The sequence below is a fragment of the Lonchura striata genome, chromosome 1 (genome assembly GCF_050655825.1).
Source record: "Lonchura striata isolate lonStrDom1 chromosome 1, ASM5065582v1, whole genome shotgun sequence".
Taxonomy (NCBI): domain Eukaryota; kingdom Metazoa; phylum Chordata; class Aves; order Passeriformes; family Estrildidae; genus Lonchura; species Lonchura striata.
Window position 1 is genome coordinate 70,314,824 of NC_140703.1, and position 12,652 is coordinate 70,327,475.

Here is a 12,652-nt window from a genome sequence, read left to right on the forward strand (position 1 = left end):
AGCCTGCCACCCCACTGAGCAGGGAGGGTGGGGGAAGGGAGCTGATCTCAATACCAGAACCTGGGATCCATCAGATCCCAGGATGCAGACACATGGGTAAGCAGGGTAGCACATTCTTCCAGATAATGACAACAATCTTTTTAATGTATTAAAAATTCAGCCAGAAAGGTGGTAAAGGAGATTTTTGTGGGGGGGAAGGAAAGATCAAAATAATAATAGTTTCAAAGCCGTGTACTTATTTTAGACATTCTTACAGCATGTTTCCATAGGAACAGGAACGCAGAGGAGCACACTGCAGCAGTGTTCACAAATGTGTGGTTTGGTGGCTTGTAAGGGATCGGTTAAGGGCACCATGACCAGAGTCCCAGGCACCTGCTGCCTTTGCTGCACAACAGGATACTAGCTATAATGTTTTGCAACATCTAGGAAAATAACCTTTTTTCCCAATTTTTTCCTGTCATCCTGCAGGCATGGCTGCTCTCACATCCGTGTGTAGCCTCGTTCCTGAGCAGTCCCCACCCAGATCCACCTCATGGAGGACACGAAGACAGCAGTGTTTAACCCAGGTTGTTTGGTTGCTGTGGAGGTGGTGTGTCCTAAGGAGTAGCAGGTGGGTCTGATTTTTGTATCCATCTTTAGTACCCACCTGCTGAGTGACCTTGTGCAAGTCACCTCAGGTCAGATCTGCTCCATCTGTCGGCTGCCTGAAATGCACCCGCTCTGCAGGTGAGCACTTCTCTGGCCAACAGGACAGCATCTATCCTGCCAGAGGCACCCACACCATGGACAGGTCTCTTGTCACACCCATACACTTAGCCCTTTGCCCACATGTCAACCTGCCATGTAGCAATTGATTATTTTCTCCATTGAAAATTTCCCACTACAAAGTGAGGTCTGTGTTGAGCTCACCAGAGCAGCATTTAACTGCATGAAGAGGGTGTTGCATGTCTTGGAGCAAGGCACAGGCATAGGAGTGTTTTTGGAAACCTTGCTGGTGAGAGCACTGGAGGATATTTACAACGTGGGGAGCCAGACCTGGTGTAGCATCACCCTTAACTCCTCCTGTGTCAGCCCCCTCCATAAGCTCTCCTCAAAATTAAAATAGGTTCTTTCTCAGAGGAAAGTAATTAGTTGTCTCCCAAAAGCAGCATTAGAAGCAAAGAAACCCAGGCAACAAGATAAAATCCAGGCAACAAGAACCTGGGACTGAGCAGAAGAACGAAGCTATTTAACTGCATTTCTCAAAGAAAACAAAGATGCTCCAGAGTGTGATGAACTGTGGAATTCACACTGTGGTGGTGAGCCTAAATGACCAGTTTAACTTCAGATGGTGAAAATGAGACACAATGCCTCCCACATCCTGTTGTCATTCCTCAATACACACAACAATTCAGTGGCAGCAATCCCACTGAGAAAAAAATAGAACTTTGTTACTTATGGATTTGAAAACCTCCTAATATTAATATATATTGAGACCTGCCAGACTCATACAAGTAAAGGTGGATAATTTTAAACAATCAGGGTAAAACACATTCTTCCTTGGACTTGCCAGGTTTAACGTCACATGCTGGTAAGAAACTAAGCCAAAATGCTGGCCAAATGCCTCTGTCCAGAAGTATCATCCAAACCTTAGCTAGCAGAATCACAGAAGTTGGAAGCGATCCACAAGGATTGTCGAGTCCAACTCTTAGCCCTTCACAGGACATCTCAGCCCAAACGGTCCATTATTTGTAACCACCTACAAATATTTTTATGCTGTTTTGGAAGTGCAAAAACTATTTTTCTTTTTAAAGCTGCATTTTGTAAATTAATTCAGTGGTTGCCTACAGCACAGAGGTATTTCATAAACACTATTACAAAAACATACAATTTAGTTATTTAGATACTCCACATACTGCAACACTTCTTTCTCATCAAAAAAACTTCCTTCCACTGTGCATATTGCCATAGGAATTCATATTTAATTACAGATTTAACAAATAAATATAGGATGTCTGAACCCAGGTCTCATTTCAAATATTACAATCAGAGTTTCTTTCTGTGTAAGGATAGAAATATCATGGAAGCCCTGACAACCTCACACTGAAATTCCGTGTTTAAAATCTGATTATTTAAAAGAATAAAATTCTGAGTATTCAATCTTTTCACACCTATCCAACAAAGCTACTTTGGGAAGGTACATTGAAACTTTCACTATGTCTGCACCTTGTATTTTAAGTATACAAAGTTGTATGTTACAAATATTGATATTTATGTGCTTTTTGCCTGTGAAGTCATACACTGAGGTAGAAGACATGATTTAATATCAATTTTCAAATCTGAGTGAAATCTAATGACTTAAACCAGTGCTGTAACAAAGATGCTAAAGCATGATATAAATTTTGCACACCTTAATGTATTTGCACAACTCCAGATGCAAGCACTGAAATTCCCAGTGGGGAGCAAAGTCACAAGCCACAGTGAGATGGACTAAACACAGAGAGCAATCTGCTTCACAGCCCAAACTAAACAAAACAACACATAGCAGCAATGAGTATATCGATAATGCAGAGATATTAGGATGTCTGATACTGCTATTTTTTACCTTGGATAACTCAGTCTATAATAAAGAAGAATACTGTGTCCTACACTGGACAAGCCAGCTACAGTGAACTCACCCAAGCTTTCAGCTTTCTGTTCTGGGTCCCCTTGTGGGCAAGTCAGATCCAGATCTTCTCTCTCGCATCCGAACTTTGTCTGTTTTTACCCGAGACCACATCTCACTCTGAGAAACCATCGCTTTCAAAAAGAGCAGAATGAGCCCAGCAAGGGTCAGGCTGCAGGACTCCTCTAGGGGCTAAGAACAAGTAGACATCTGCCAATCTGGCCACCCACTCCTGAAAGCATTTCTCCAGCTTAGCTTTCCCACCGTAAATTCTTGATGCAGAGAATTAAAAAAAAAAACCAAAAAACAATCCAGTCATTTATCCTCCAGGCTGGAGAGAAGGAAAGAGGCTGCCACAGCAGTGCCTGTTTGGAATGCTTGGCAGGTACACAAGCACAAGGGGGATGATGTTATAGATAAGCATAGACAGAAATAGCTAGAAGGATGAGCTGGCTCAGGGTAGCAGTGGTGAAAGGCAGCAATGTCCCTTCTCCTGTGATTGTATGAAAACTAGCTGCTGACCTGCAGACTCACCGAGGGTGCTGGCAGGAGAGGGCTCCTCCAGGCTCTGAGCCTCACACTGGAAATATCCTCCTCGCACAGATCCCCTTCCCCATCCTGGATACATCCTTTGAAGGCTGCATCTTCTCAGCCTGCTTCTGACTCAGAGCACAAAACCTGCTCGCTGCCTGTCGGGGGTTTTGGTGCTGTTCCCAGAATCCTGCCAGGAAGCTGTAGCTCACAGATCACCCTGCACCAGCAGGAAAATCTAGTAACTGTGGCTCAGAAAATACTTCCAAAGCACTGAAATGAAGGATCTGGGCAGCCACCTCATCTCTCCCCCATAAGCAGTCTCAGACAGCTCTCCCTACTGCTGGTACCAGCCCACAAAGAGACAAAGATGTCACCTGGCACTTATGCAATTCTGCTGCAAAAATACAAAACAGTTAAATGTGAAATTTTTACCCAGCTGCCACCATTAAATCACCATTTCTTCCCCACTCCTTTTCTGTATAGCAAGAAATTCTAATTTTCTTTTAAAATTGGAAAACAGTCTCACCTGAAGGTGCCTGCACTGGGGAAGAAGGAGGATTAAAAATCCTGCTTTTTAAAGCTACTTTAGCAGGAAAAGATTAGTCAGTGCCTGCTTTATCCTGTGCAGTTTCAATATCCAGGAACCCAGATCCTTTTCTGTCAGTATGATGGGACACCAGAGCAACTTCACAGCTTGGAAAGGGTTGAGATGGGCAAGGACACTGAGCTCAGCTAGAGGTAGCAGTCTGGGAAAGGACACAGTCCTCCTCAATCTGAGAAAACTGAGAAGGAGGGCAATAAAGAAAGGTGAGAGTCATAAGCATTACTGCTGTGATTTCACTGGTGGGAGCAAGCGTAGTTGAGATCATGACAAGGTGTGCCCCAGAGAAGAGATAAACCCCAGAAGACTAGGGCTGGGTCACAGACAAGTGAAACTATGCAATACAGCAAAACTCATGAGTGGGGCAAGCAGCCAAGAATGTGAGAACACAACAAGAGGAGAGAACAAGCATGAGAAGAAAGCGATGTCATGAGAAATAGAAGGAGCAGAATGATCTGAGAAACATGGAAAACTCAGTGCTTAGAAAGAAAATAAGGAAAAATAAACCACAAACTAACACCCACCTCATTTTAAATAATTTTGTTAATCTGTTGAGCCTGAAAACATCACATTCTGAGACATGTTCTGATTCCCTTGTTACCACTGGGGGCTACATTACTTCAACCACTGAACCATGCTCCTGTGTCCAGGAGGGAATGTTCTGAGGAACCTTCCTCACCTTCTTCAGAGCAAGGGGACAGAGAACCTCCAGCACAGTGCTGGTGGCAGGGCAGACAGGAGCCATGCCACCACAGAGCTCTTCACCTCCCATGCCACCACTACATCCATTTAATGGAGGGCCACAAACAGATGTGGGATCCAACGCTGCTATTATGGGACAGCTGCTGCTTTGCTCGCCAGCACTGCCAGCTCAGGTTGCTTGAGCAAACCTTGTAGGCTATAGCTATCCCATTCAATTAGTCATTCCCAAGGAGCATCCCGGGAATAATGTCACCTTCCAAGATAGGACTGAAATGGGTGACTGCATGCAGCTGCCTGATGGGGCCATGTCCTGACTAACTCCTGAAAATAGGCCTGGGAACCCACTGAGAGAAAACTACCTGGCAGGGGTCTACCAGGATTCAGGCCAGGAACTGCTCCAGCAGCTTCCCAGTGTCAGCAGACAGGCTGTCCTTGGTAGTACTCTTTGCTAATAGAGACAAACCTGTAGCTTAACATTAACTCTGACCTGTAGTTGGTCAGAGAAAACCTATTATTTTTTCATCCCACTTCATTTGTCTTGACTACCCCAGAAAATCAGAAAAAAATAGTATATATGTCATGGTAGGAAAACTCAAGAACCTTAAATAAATGTCTTTTGAGATAGGGCTGATAAAGAAAAACCTTAGGTTCAAAAAGACAAAACCTACAAGTGACAGCAAAGATAAAAAGGGAGGCTTAAAATTGACATGAGAAAAAAACCCAACAGCAATCTTTAAATAATTTGTGCCCAGGCAGAGTCTTCAGACACATTTATTTGCTGTTTTCCATGAAGGAAACCATTACTGTTATAAAAATTACTGCACTTTTTTTTATTATTATATTGTTTCGTTGAATAAGAACCAATGTTGCTTGACAGTGCTTCAGCAGTAGTACTAGAGCACTCACTGTAGTTTAAATTAAAGCTTTTCACACTCATTAAACAAAGTATATACAGACCATTAAAATAAAAAGGGCATTTCAAAAATTCACAGGGTGTAAACTGTTCCTTTCTAAAACATTCCTGTCAGCTAGGGTTACCTCCTTTCAGATTAACAGAGAAGTAAGCCTGAAAAGCAGGTAACTGTGACCTAGAGAAACTAAGCGGGAATGTTTTGGCAGTTGATTAGAATATGTACTTTGTATCAAGCAGCTGGTGGTTTCAGACCTGTCCTGTGTTTTTTTCACTACTTTCACAATAAAGTGAACTGTTACTCCATATTATTGTCAAAGAGATACAGCTGAAGTATTTACAGTTTGGTATCTACCATTTAAATGATGGGTAAGAAAACAAGAACAGTAACAGATGGGCTTCTTTTAACTGAATTTAAGTTATTTAGAGCTATTTCTGGGTAAAAAAAAAATAAAAAATAACCAAACAAAACAACACACACACACACATCAAAAAGCAAACACAATCTGCCTTCCTGCTGCATATTATTCATCTGAGATTTAACATCTACATTTGTTGAAATAGAAGTGAACTGGAGTCCAGTTTTTAAAGTGCATGATTGATACAATTTAATGCCCCATTTTTAACTTGCAAAGGTGTTGAAGGAGCTGTTTTATTTGACAAGAGTCCCTAAATACCACTTTATATTTTCACTGGGATTTGGTTGCTGATTATTTTCACAGCTAAAAACCTGCCTGGTATGTTTAATCTTCCTCACCACCACCCCAAGCGAAAAAACTGTTTGAAGGTCTTTCTTCTACCAGGAACTAACTGGAAATCTCCTTACAGGCAACAATACACATACAGTTTATTTCCCAATATAGTTTTAGGAGGACACTCTTCCACCTGACTTATCATTATATAAGGTCTTCCATAAAAACCACTGAGTTAATTTGCCTCTAGGAAACAAACCAGTGACAGATACCAGCACTCCTCATCAGTCAAGCTAGCAACAGCCAAAAAAACCCATACAAACCCTTTTGCAAGCAAAAAGGGATATCCCCAAAAAACAGATACAAGAACACCATGAACCCAAGCAGCTCCCAAGAGCAGATGCAACAGCACTAGAAATAAAAAAAAAATTAAATGTTTTCTTTCTCTACAAAGAACTTACATGTCAAGCACGTTGTGCTATGGCTTGTAGGGAGTTAATTACCTTCACAGTAGCTGCTTACTGGACTGTGTTTTGGATTTGTGTTGGGAAAAACAAAGTGTTGGTAATTCAGGGATGTTTTGGTTACTGCTGAGCAGGGCTTACACAGGGTCAAGGCCTTTTCTGCCTCTCACCCCACCCCACCAGCGAGTGGGCTGGGGGTGCACATGGAGCTGACCCCAGCTGACCAACAGGATATGCCAAACCATGTCTGGGATCATGATCAGCATATAAAGCTGGAGGAAGTAAGGGGGGATATTTGGAGTCATGGGGTTTATCTTCCCAAGTCACAGTTCTGTGCAATGGGCCCCTGCTCTCCTGGAAATGGCTGAGCATCAGCCTGCCTATGGGAAGTGGTGATCTTAATTTCTTGTTTTTCTTTGCTTGCATGAACAGGTCTTGCTTTCCCTATAAAACTATCTTTATCTCAACCCACAAGTTTTCTCATTTTTACTCTTCAAATTCTCTTCCCAATCCTGCTGGTGGGGAATGCATGAGGGGCTGACTAGGGGCTAAACCATGACAAAAAAATATGAAATTCTACAGCTTAAAGGAGGTTTTTGGGTTTTGATGTTTGGGTTTTTTTTTTTAAATCACAACTTCTGAAATAAACATCATCACTGATTTGTTTCAGAAATAAGCATATTTTAGCTCAATAGACTTGTGTATTTATCCTTTGGCTAAAGTGAAAGCACTCACATTCAGTTACTCTGTAGAATAGCCTGTACAAGCAGCAAGATACAGTCACCATCAGAATTAGTTTTCTGCTGACATAAATACATAATTCCCAATATAGAATAAAAAATATCCAGGAGAGAATTTCTAATTGCCAATACTGCACTTTACATGCAATTGTGAACAGATTTTTGAGGGTGCATTTTTTTTTTTTCATTTGCTCTTAGTGTTTGTATGAGCTACCATGTTGAAATCATAGAGATTAAAATCCTTGAGCTGGAAAATTGTCAAAGCCATTGTGAGGTCCAGAAGTGCCCCTTAATTGCTTCTTTATGTCCAAGTACATCCTAAATTACTGCAGTTTATATGCATGACCTGTCTTTTTAACTTTCTGGCCAGTTTCAAGCAACTGTGGTAGAAGTGCTGAATTCCCACAAGTTTTGTGAAAGTTGGTGATCAGGCAGCAGAGCTTAGGAAAGTCTAGAAAGTTGCTTTCACTTCATGAGACAACAGAAAGTCTTCATTGGAAAAGTTTTCCTTCATGATGAGAGCGCCTCAACTGGAATAAGTATTTTATGATACACCAAGGAATTAATCCCTTCGTCATGGTTTCTCTCCCATGGTGGCTGTTTACTGCCTAATGAGGTGCTACTGTGACTGATGTTTCCACAGCAATTCCAGCATCACCAAGGACTCTTCCCTATGTAGTATCTCTGTACAAAAGGGCTTGGTACAACTCAGTAAAAAGTGAATTAATCATGAGAGATAAATCCAACAGAAACCAAGCTTCAGTAGTTCTACTAGTTTTGTGACCATTCATGTAATTCTGTGGTTTTGAAACCCATAAAATGTTGTGTTTTAAAAATTCTACTAATTTTTGGCATACAGTGTTTCATGGACACATTAGTTGATAAATGCAACATTTCTTTATGTGAAAGGGATTTGCTCTTTTTCTCCTGAATCAACATTTGATTTTAAAGACTGTCCCATTGCTTTCGTGGTAGACTGTAGGGTAATTGGAGCTCCCAGCATTCATAAGAAAATTCTCTAAAACTAATTGAACACAGTGGAAGTGTAATACAAGATAGCTCAGAAACAGCTTCTTCCTACCCTTATTTTTGCTATACTCCCATTTGGACATAACATGTTCTGCATACAAGAAAAAACTCTATAAGTACTCATAACGCTGCATAAGAACTCATATTTACATGCATGAGACTTGTCTGTTGTTGCTCCAGTTCTAAGGACCAATAATTCAAATATGGGGATGTCTGATGACCCGGCAAAAGGTGATAGATCACACCAGTCACAGTTCTCTGGTAAGAGCCAAAACTACAAAATACTCAGTAAGAGGTTCTAATTACTAATGTCCTTTTCTCTAGCAATTCTGTGGATGTTAAAAACCAAAATGTCCTTCAACAAAAACAAACTTCAATTCTATTGCTCTTGAAGTTTAAATTATTCCCAGTGCCACTGTTAGACTTTCTCCTGAAGGATTGTTTTTACCATTGTAATAGTGGTGTCTGATGTACACACATGGTTACTTTTCAAGTAACTTTTACTGAGGGGATTATACTAGTACCTGGATTCAACTTCTAGTCATGCTTGATATCAATTAAATATTTCCAAATGCCTGAGCAGAGTCTAAAAGAGTACCCATGCAATTAGTGAGTGCCATGGACTCTCATCAGTGCCTGTGAAAATGGGTCAGCAACATTTAGAGTGAGCACATGTAAAAGATGATGTCTCAGGGTGCCTTCCAGCTCTCCTCTCCCAAGTCTACAACATACACCATTGGGATGAAGCCTGTGTTGAGCAGTATCTGTGTTTAACATACTGCAGACCATTTCACCACCTTCTTTGAAAGCTTTTGTTGGGTTCCTGAAGTTTACTTCCTCATCATCCCTCCAAGTTTTATTTCTGCCACCCCCTAGACTTCTTTCAATTTTTGGACTTGTTTATCCTTCCCTGTCTTTTTTCTCTAACCTCAGTTTCCTGCCTTCTTTTCTGTATTTCCACTTAAATTTAAAACATGCTTGCAGTCATACTGTACTGATTGTTTCACTAAACCATGAGGAAACAAGTGATGTGTACCATCCTAAGACACAGCTGAAGCTGTCAAGGATTCTCTTGCACATTCAGCTATGAAAGACTTTCAGCTTTGCTAAGAGATTTTGTTTTACTCACTACATCTACTGTGGCTTAAGATCATGCTGAAAAACACTCTAAACATGAACAGTTAAGCAGTGCAAGTGGCTCATTTCTATGTTTTTCAGCCTTAGTGTGCCAGATATATTAGTGTGCCTGTGTAATGATGTAAGTCACTGAGAGCACTCTCCTTCAATCTGCAGTGCCCAGCCACGCCAGCAGCCAGTCTGCTAAATGATCAGTTAGCATCAAGAATAAAGAGTTTAAGCTGTGTAAATAAGAAGCATTCATGTGGTTGGGAAGGGAGGCATTAGTCATTGTGCTAACAGAATATCCTGACTACAAAAAGGACCATAGTACACACAGATTAAGGATCCGCTTATCACTGATATCAAATAAGAGGATTACATATTGCATTAACCAGAGATGTTTTTATATTCCCTGTTCTCCATATCCCAGGCAATTTTTTCTGACCTCTCAGAAGAGAACACTCAAAATGAACTCTTGGAGTATAAAAGTTAATAAGCAGCAGGGATGGCTGAGATTCACTAGATCAGCGGGAAGCCAACTTCTCAGCAGCAAAATAAAGATTTCTTCTGTTCTCTAAATATATTTCACTGAGCACAAATTCCTTTATTGCACCAAGAACATAAGGTGGCATAGACTCTTCCACCTAACTTTGAAAAATTGCCTATTCATATTTGCTCTCACAAGAAAGAGAGGCTATTCCCTTATGCAGTGTGGGTTTGGATAAAGGAAATGGTGCCTGCAAGAGGGCTTGTAGACTAATAAATATGGGCCAACTTTACTACAAATGGAGACCAACCATGTTCTCTAGTGAAGAGTGACTATAGTTTTGGGCAATTCAAGGCAAAGAGGAACCTCTGCACTGTTCCATGTCATGTGGGTATAGCCTCTCTCCTGGAATAAAAGTGATGTTCCAGCTCAGAAGGGTGGCCAGTGCACTTGAGAAGGTGCTCAGTGATGGGTCCACCTAGTAAAGCCCTCAAGTCATGTGTAAACAACCAGACATTCTGCAAAGGGAAGCTCCAGCTCTGACAGATCTCCATGCTACATACATCAGACTCCAGGACTATCAGTTCCACTCTGTGCTGTGGAACTTTCCTCAGGATATTGTTCTACCAATGGTTTGCAGATGCATTTTTTCAGAATTAGTACCATTGATTCTTCCCTTGAGTGAAGTGGCAAGGACAGTTTTTGCAATTCCAGCTGGTAAAAAAATCTTTACTCCAAGAACATGGCATAAGCCAGCTGGATTTTTACAGTAGCAGCACCCTTTCCTTCAATGCAGCTTGCAGTATTACAAGCTAGAAATTTAAGGTAAAATCCAAACTCCTTAATAACATTTAAAAAGTTAAATAAAATTTGATATATTATGAGGTACAGCCTGGAGGTTTTTATTAAAAGGCTGTCTTGAGGACACAGACCATGTTCATAATAACAATAAACCAGTGAAGACCTAATGAGTTCAATCCATTGAAATTTGAATGGAACTTGTAAGCTTGTGAAAACCATATTCCCAGTCAAGTCACACAGCCTTTTGAAGACAATAAGAAAAAGCAGATAAAAAAATAAAGGAAAAATAATAGAATGTTTAGGGGTTGGAATGGACCTTAAGGATCACCTAGGCCCAACATCTGTCACCATGGGCAGGGATATCTCCTACAGGCAGGACATAGTGCCTTTGAAGCAGTACCTGCAAGCCCCAAGAATTTCTGTCCTCACTGATGAGGACAGGATGAGCTGATGGAAACTTGACACTCATGACAACACCTTTCAGAGGATTCAGAAAAGAAGGAGAGTTGTTGGATTCCCACCATCCCACTCTAAACATGAAAGCTGAGCAAAAGCCATCAGACCCTGGCAGAACCAGGTCATAGTCTGATTCATCCAAATGGCTGGGAAAGCCAATAAGACTCTTGACAAGCCTCACTTCTCAGAGTGTCATTCTGCATTATTATTTTGTGATTTAAAGTCCCTCTTCAGCAAGCACATATTAAAACAGAAAATTTCAGAGTGTCAAATCAAAGACCCCCACCTCAGCAAATTGGGTGTCCATAAATGGCCATTCACATACAAGCTAGACTTGATGGTTCCTGTGGAACCCTTCCAATTCAGAAGATTTTCTGAGTGTGAACACTGTATAACTCAGGTGTTACTCTGGGGTAGAGTTGCTGGAGCTGACTCAGTGCAAAGCCAGATGAGACACTCAAGCCCCAAGTAGTTTTCTTGCTTATTCTTGACCACGAATGTCCAAAATGCTGAAGTGAATCCATGGAGTTCACTTTATAAATTGTCTTTGAGAAGAGATTTTTCATTTCCAGGAAGGGCTTGCATCAAAGGGCAGAAAAATGAAATCTTTAACATTCTTGCTAGTGATTTTCTTCATAATTAGAAGGAAAAAAACCCCAAACCCCCCACAAGATCAGAACTGACCCACCATTATTGACCATGCACAAAACTAATTACAGTAAACTACATTACAACAAAACTATTTTTACCAGCATCCCCATTACACTTCACCAGTTCCCAGTGTGTGGAAATAAAATCCATTTAAATGTAACAAACACAATAGTGCCGCTGTTAGAGTCCACTGACAAGTGGTCCATGAGTGAGGCATCAAAGCAGCCAAGGACCAGGTAAATATGTGAAGGGCATTCAGGGCTGAGGATAAGAACTTTCTACTGTCTGGGCCACAGATGAGAGGCAGCAAAGGGGGCTGGCACAGAAGGTGGTGCAGCAGGAAAGGTCAGCTGGAGAGTGGCTGATGTACACAGCTGTGATGGGAAAAGCACTTCCATCAGAAGTGGGGCACTAAATATCTAAGGGGTGTTACAGGAAAAGTGACAGGATTTCAAATAAAATGTGTAGGTAACTCCCTGCTGTGAGAGTGGGAAATAATCAACTGCACTCTCTTCACAGAGAAACGTTCAGGGAAAAATAAAAGAAGAGAATATCTATTTTAGCTACATGCCTAAAATACCAATGAGCCATTCACAGATAGAAACCAGAGATGCAATAGGGTGCACAATGGCATGGCAGGACATCAACAGTCTTGGAAAGAGCTGACCAAGCAGTGGTAACTGCAACTGTGAAAGGTGGTAAAACCAGGTCAGTCCCATCCAGGAGCTAAAAAAAAAAAAAATATCCCCCACTCAGGGATGGGGATGAGAGGATGAATTTATAAAGTAATGGCTGGGCAAAAACATCAGCATGTTTCCAAAT

General features: G+C 41.2%; 1 protein-coding gene across 10 annotated transcripts in view; it reads right to left on the reverse strand.

Annotated features, from left to right (window-relative positions):
- Nucleotides 1-12,652, reverse strand: part of MTUS2 (microtubule associated scaffold protein 2) — a 273,605-nt gene that overhangs the window by 241,985 nt on the left and 18,968 nt on the right. For 2 of the 10 annotated variants that reach the window (XM_021541968.4, XM_021541969.4), the window contains exon 1: nt 2,658-3,156. The exons of 4 other annotated variants lie outside the window; for them this stretch is intronic. The gene's annotated coding sequence lies outside the window, so the exon portion shown is untranslated. 4 more of the 10 variants (XM_021541977.4, XM_021541970.4, XM_021541974.4 and 1 more) reach the window with 4 other exon arrangements.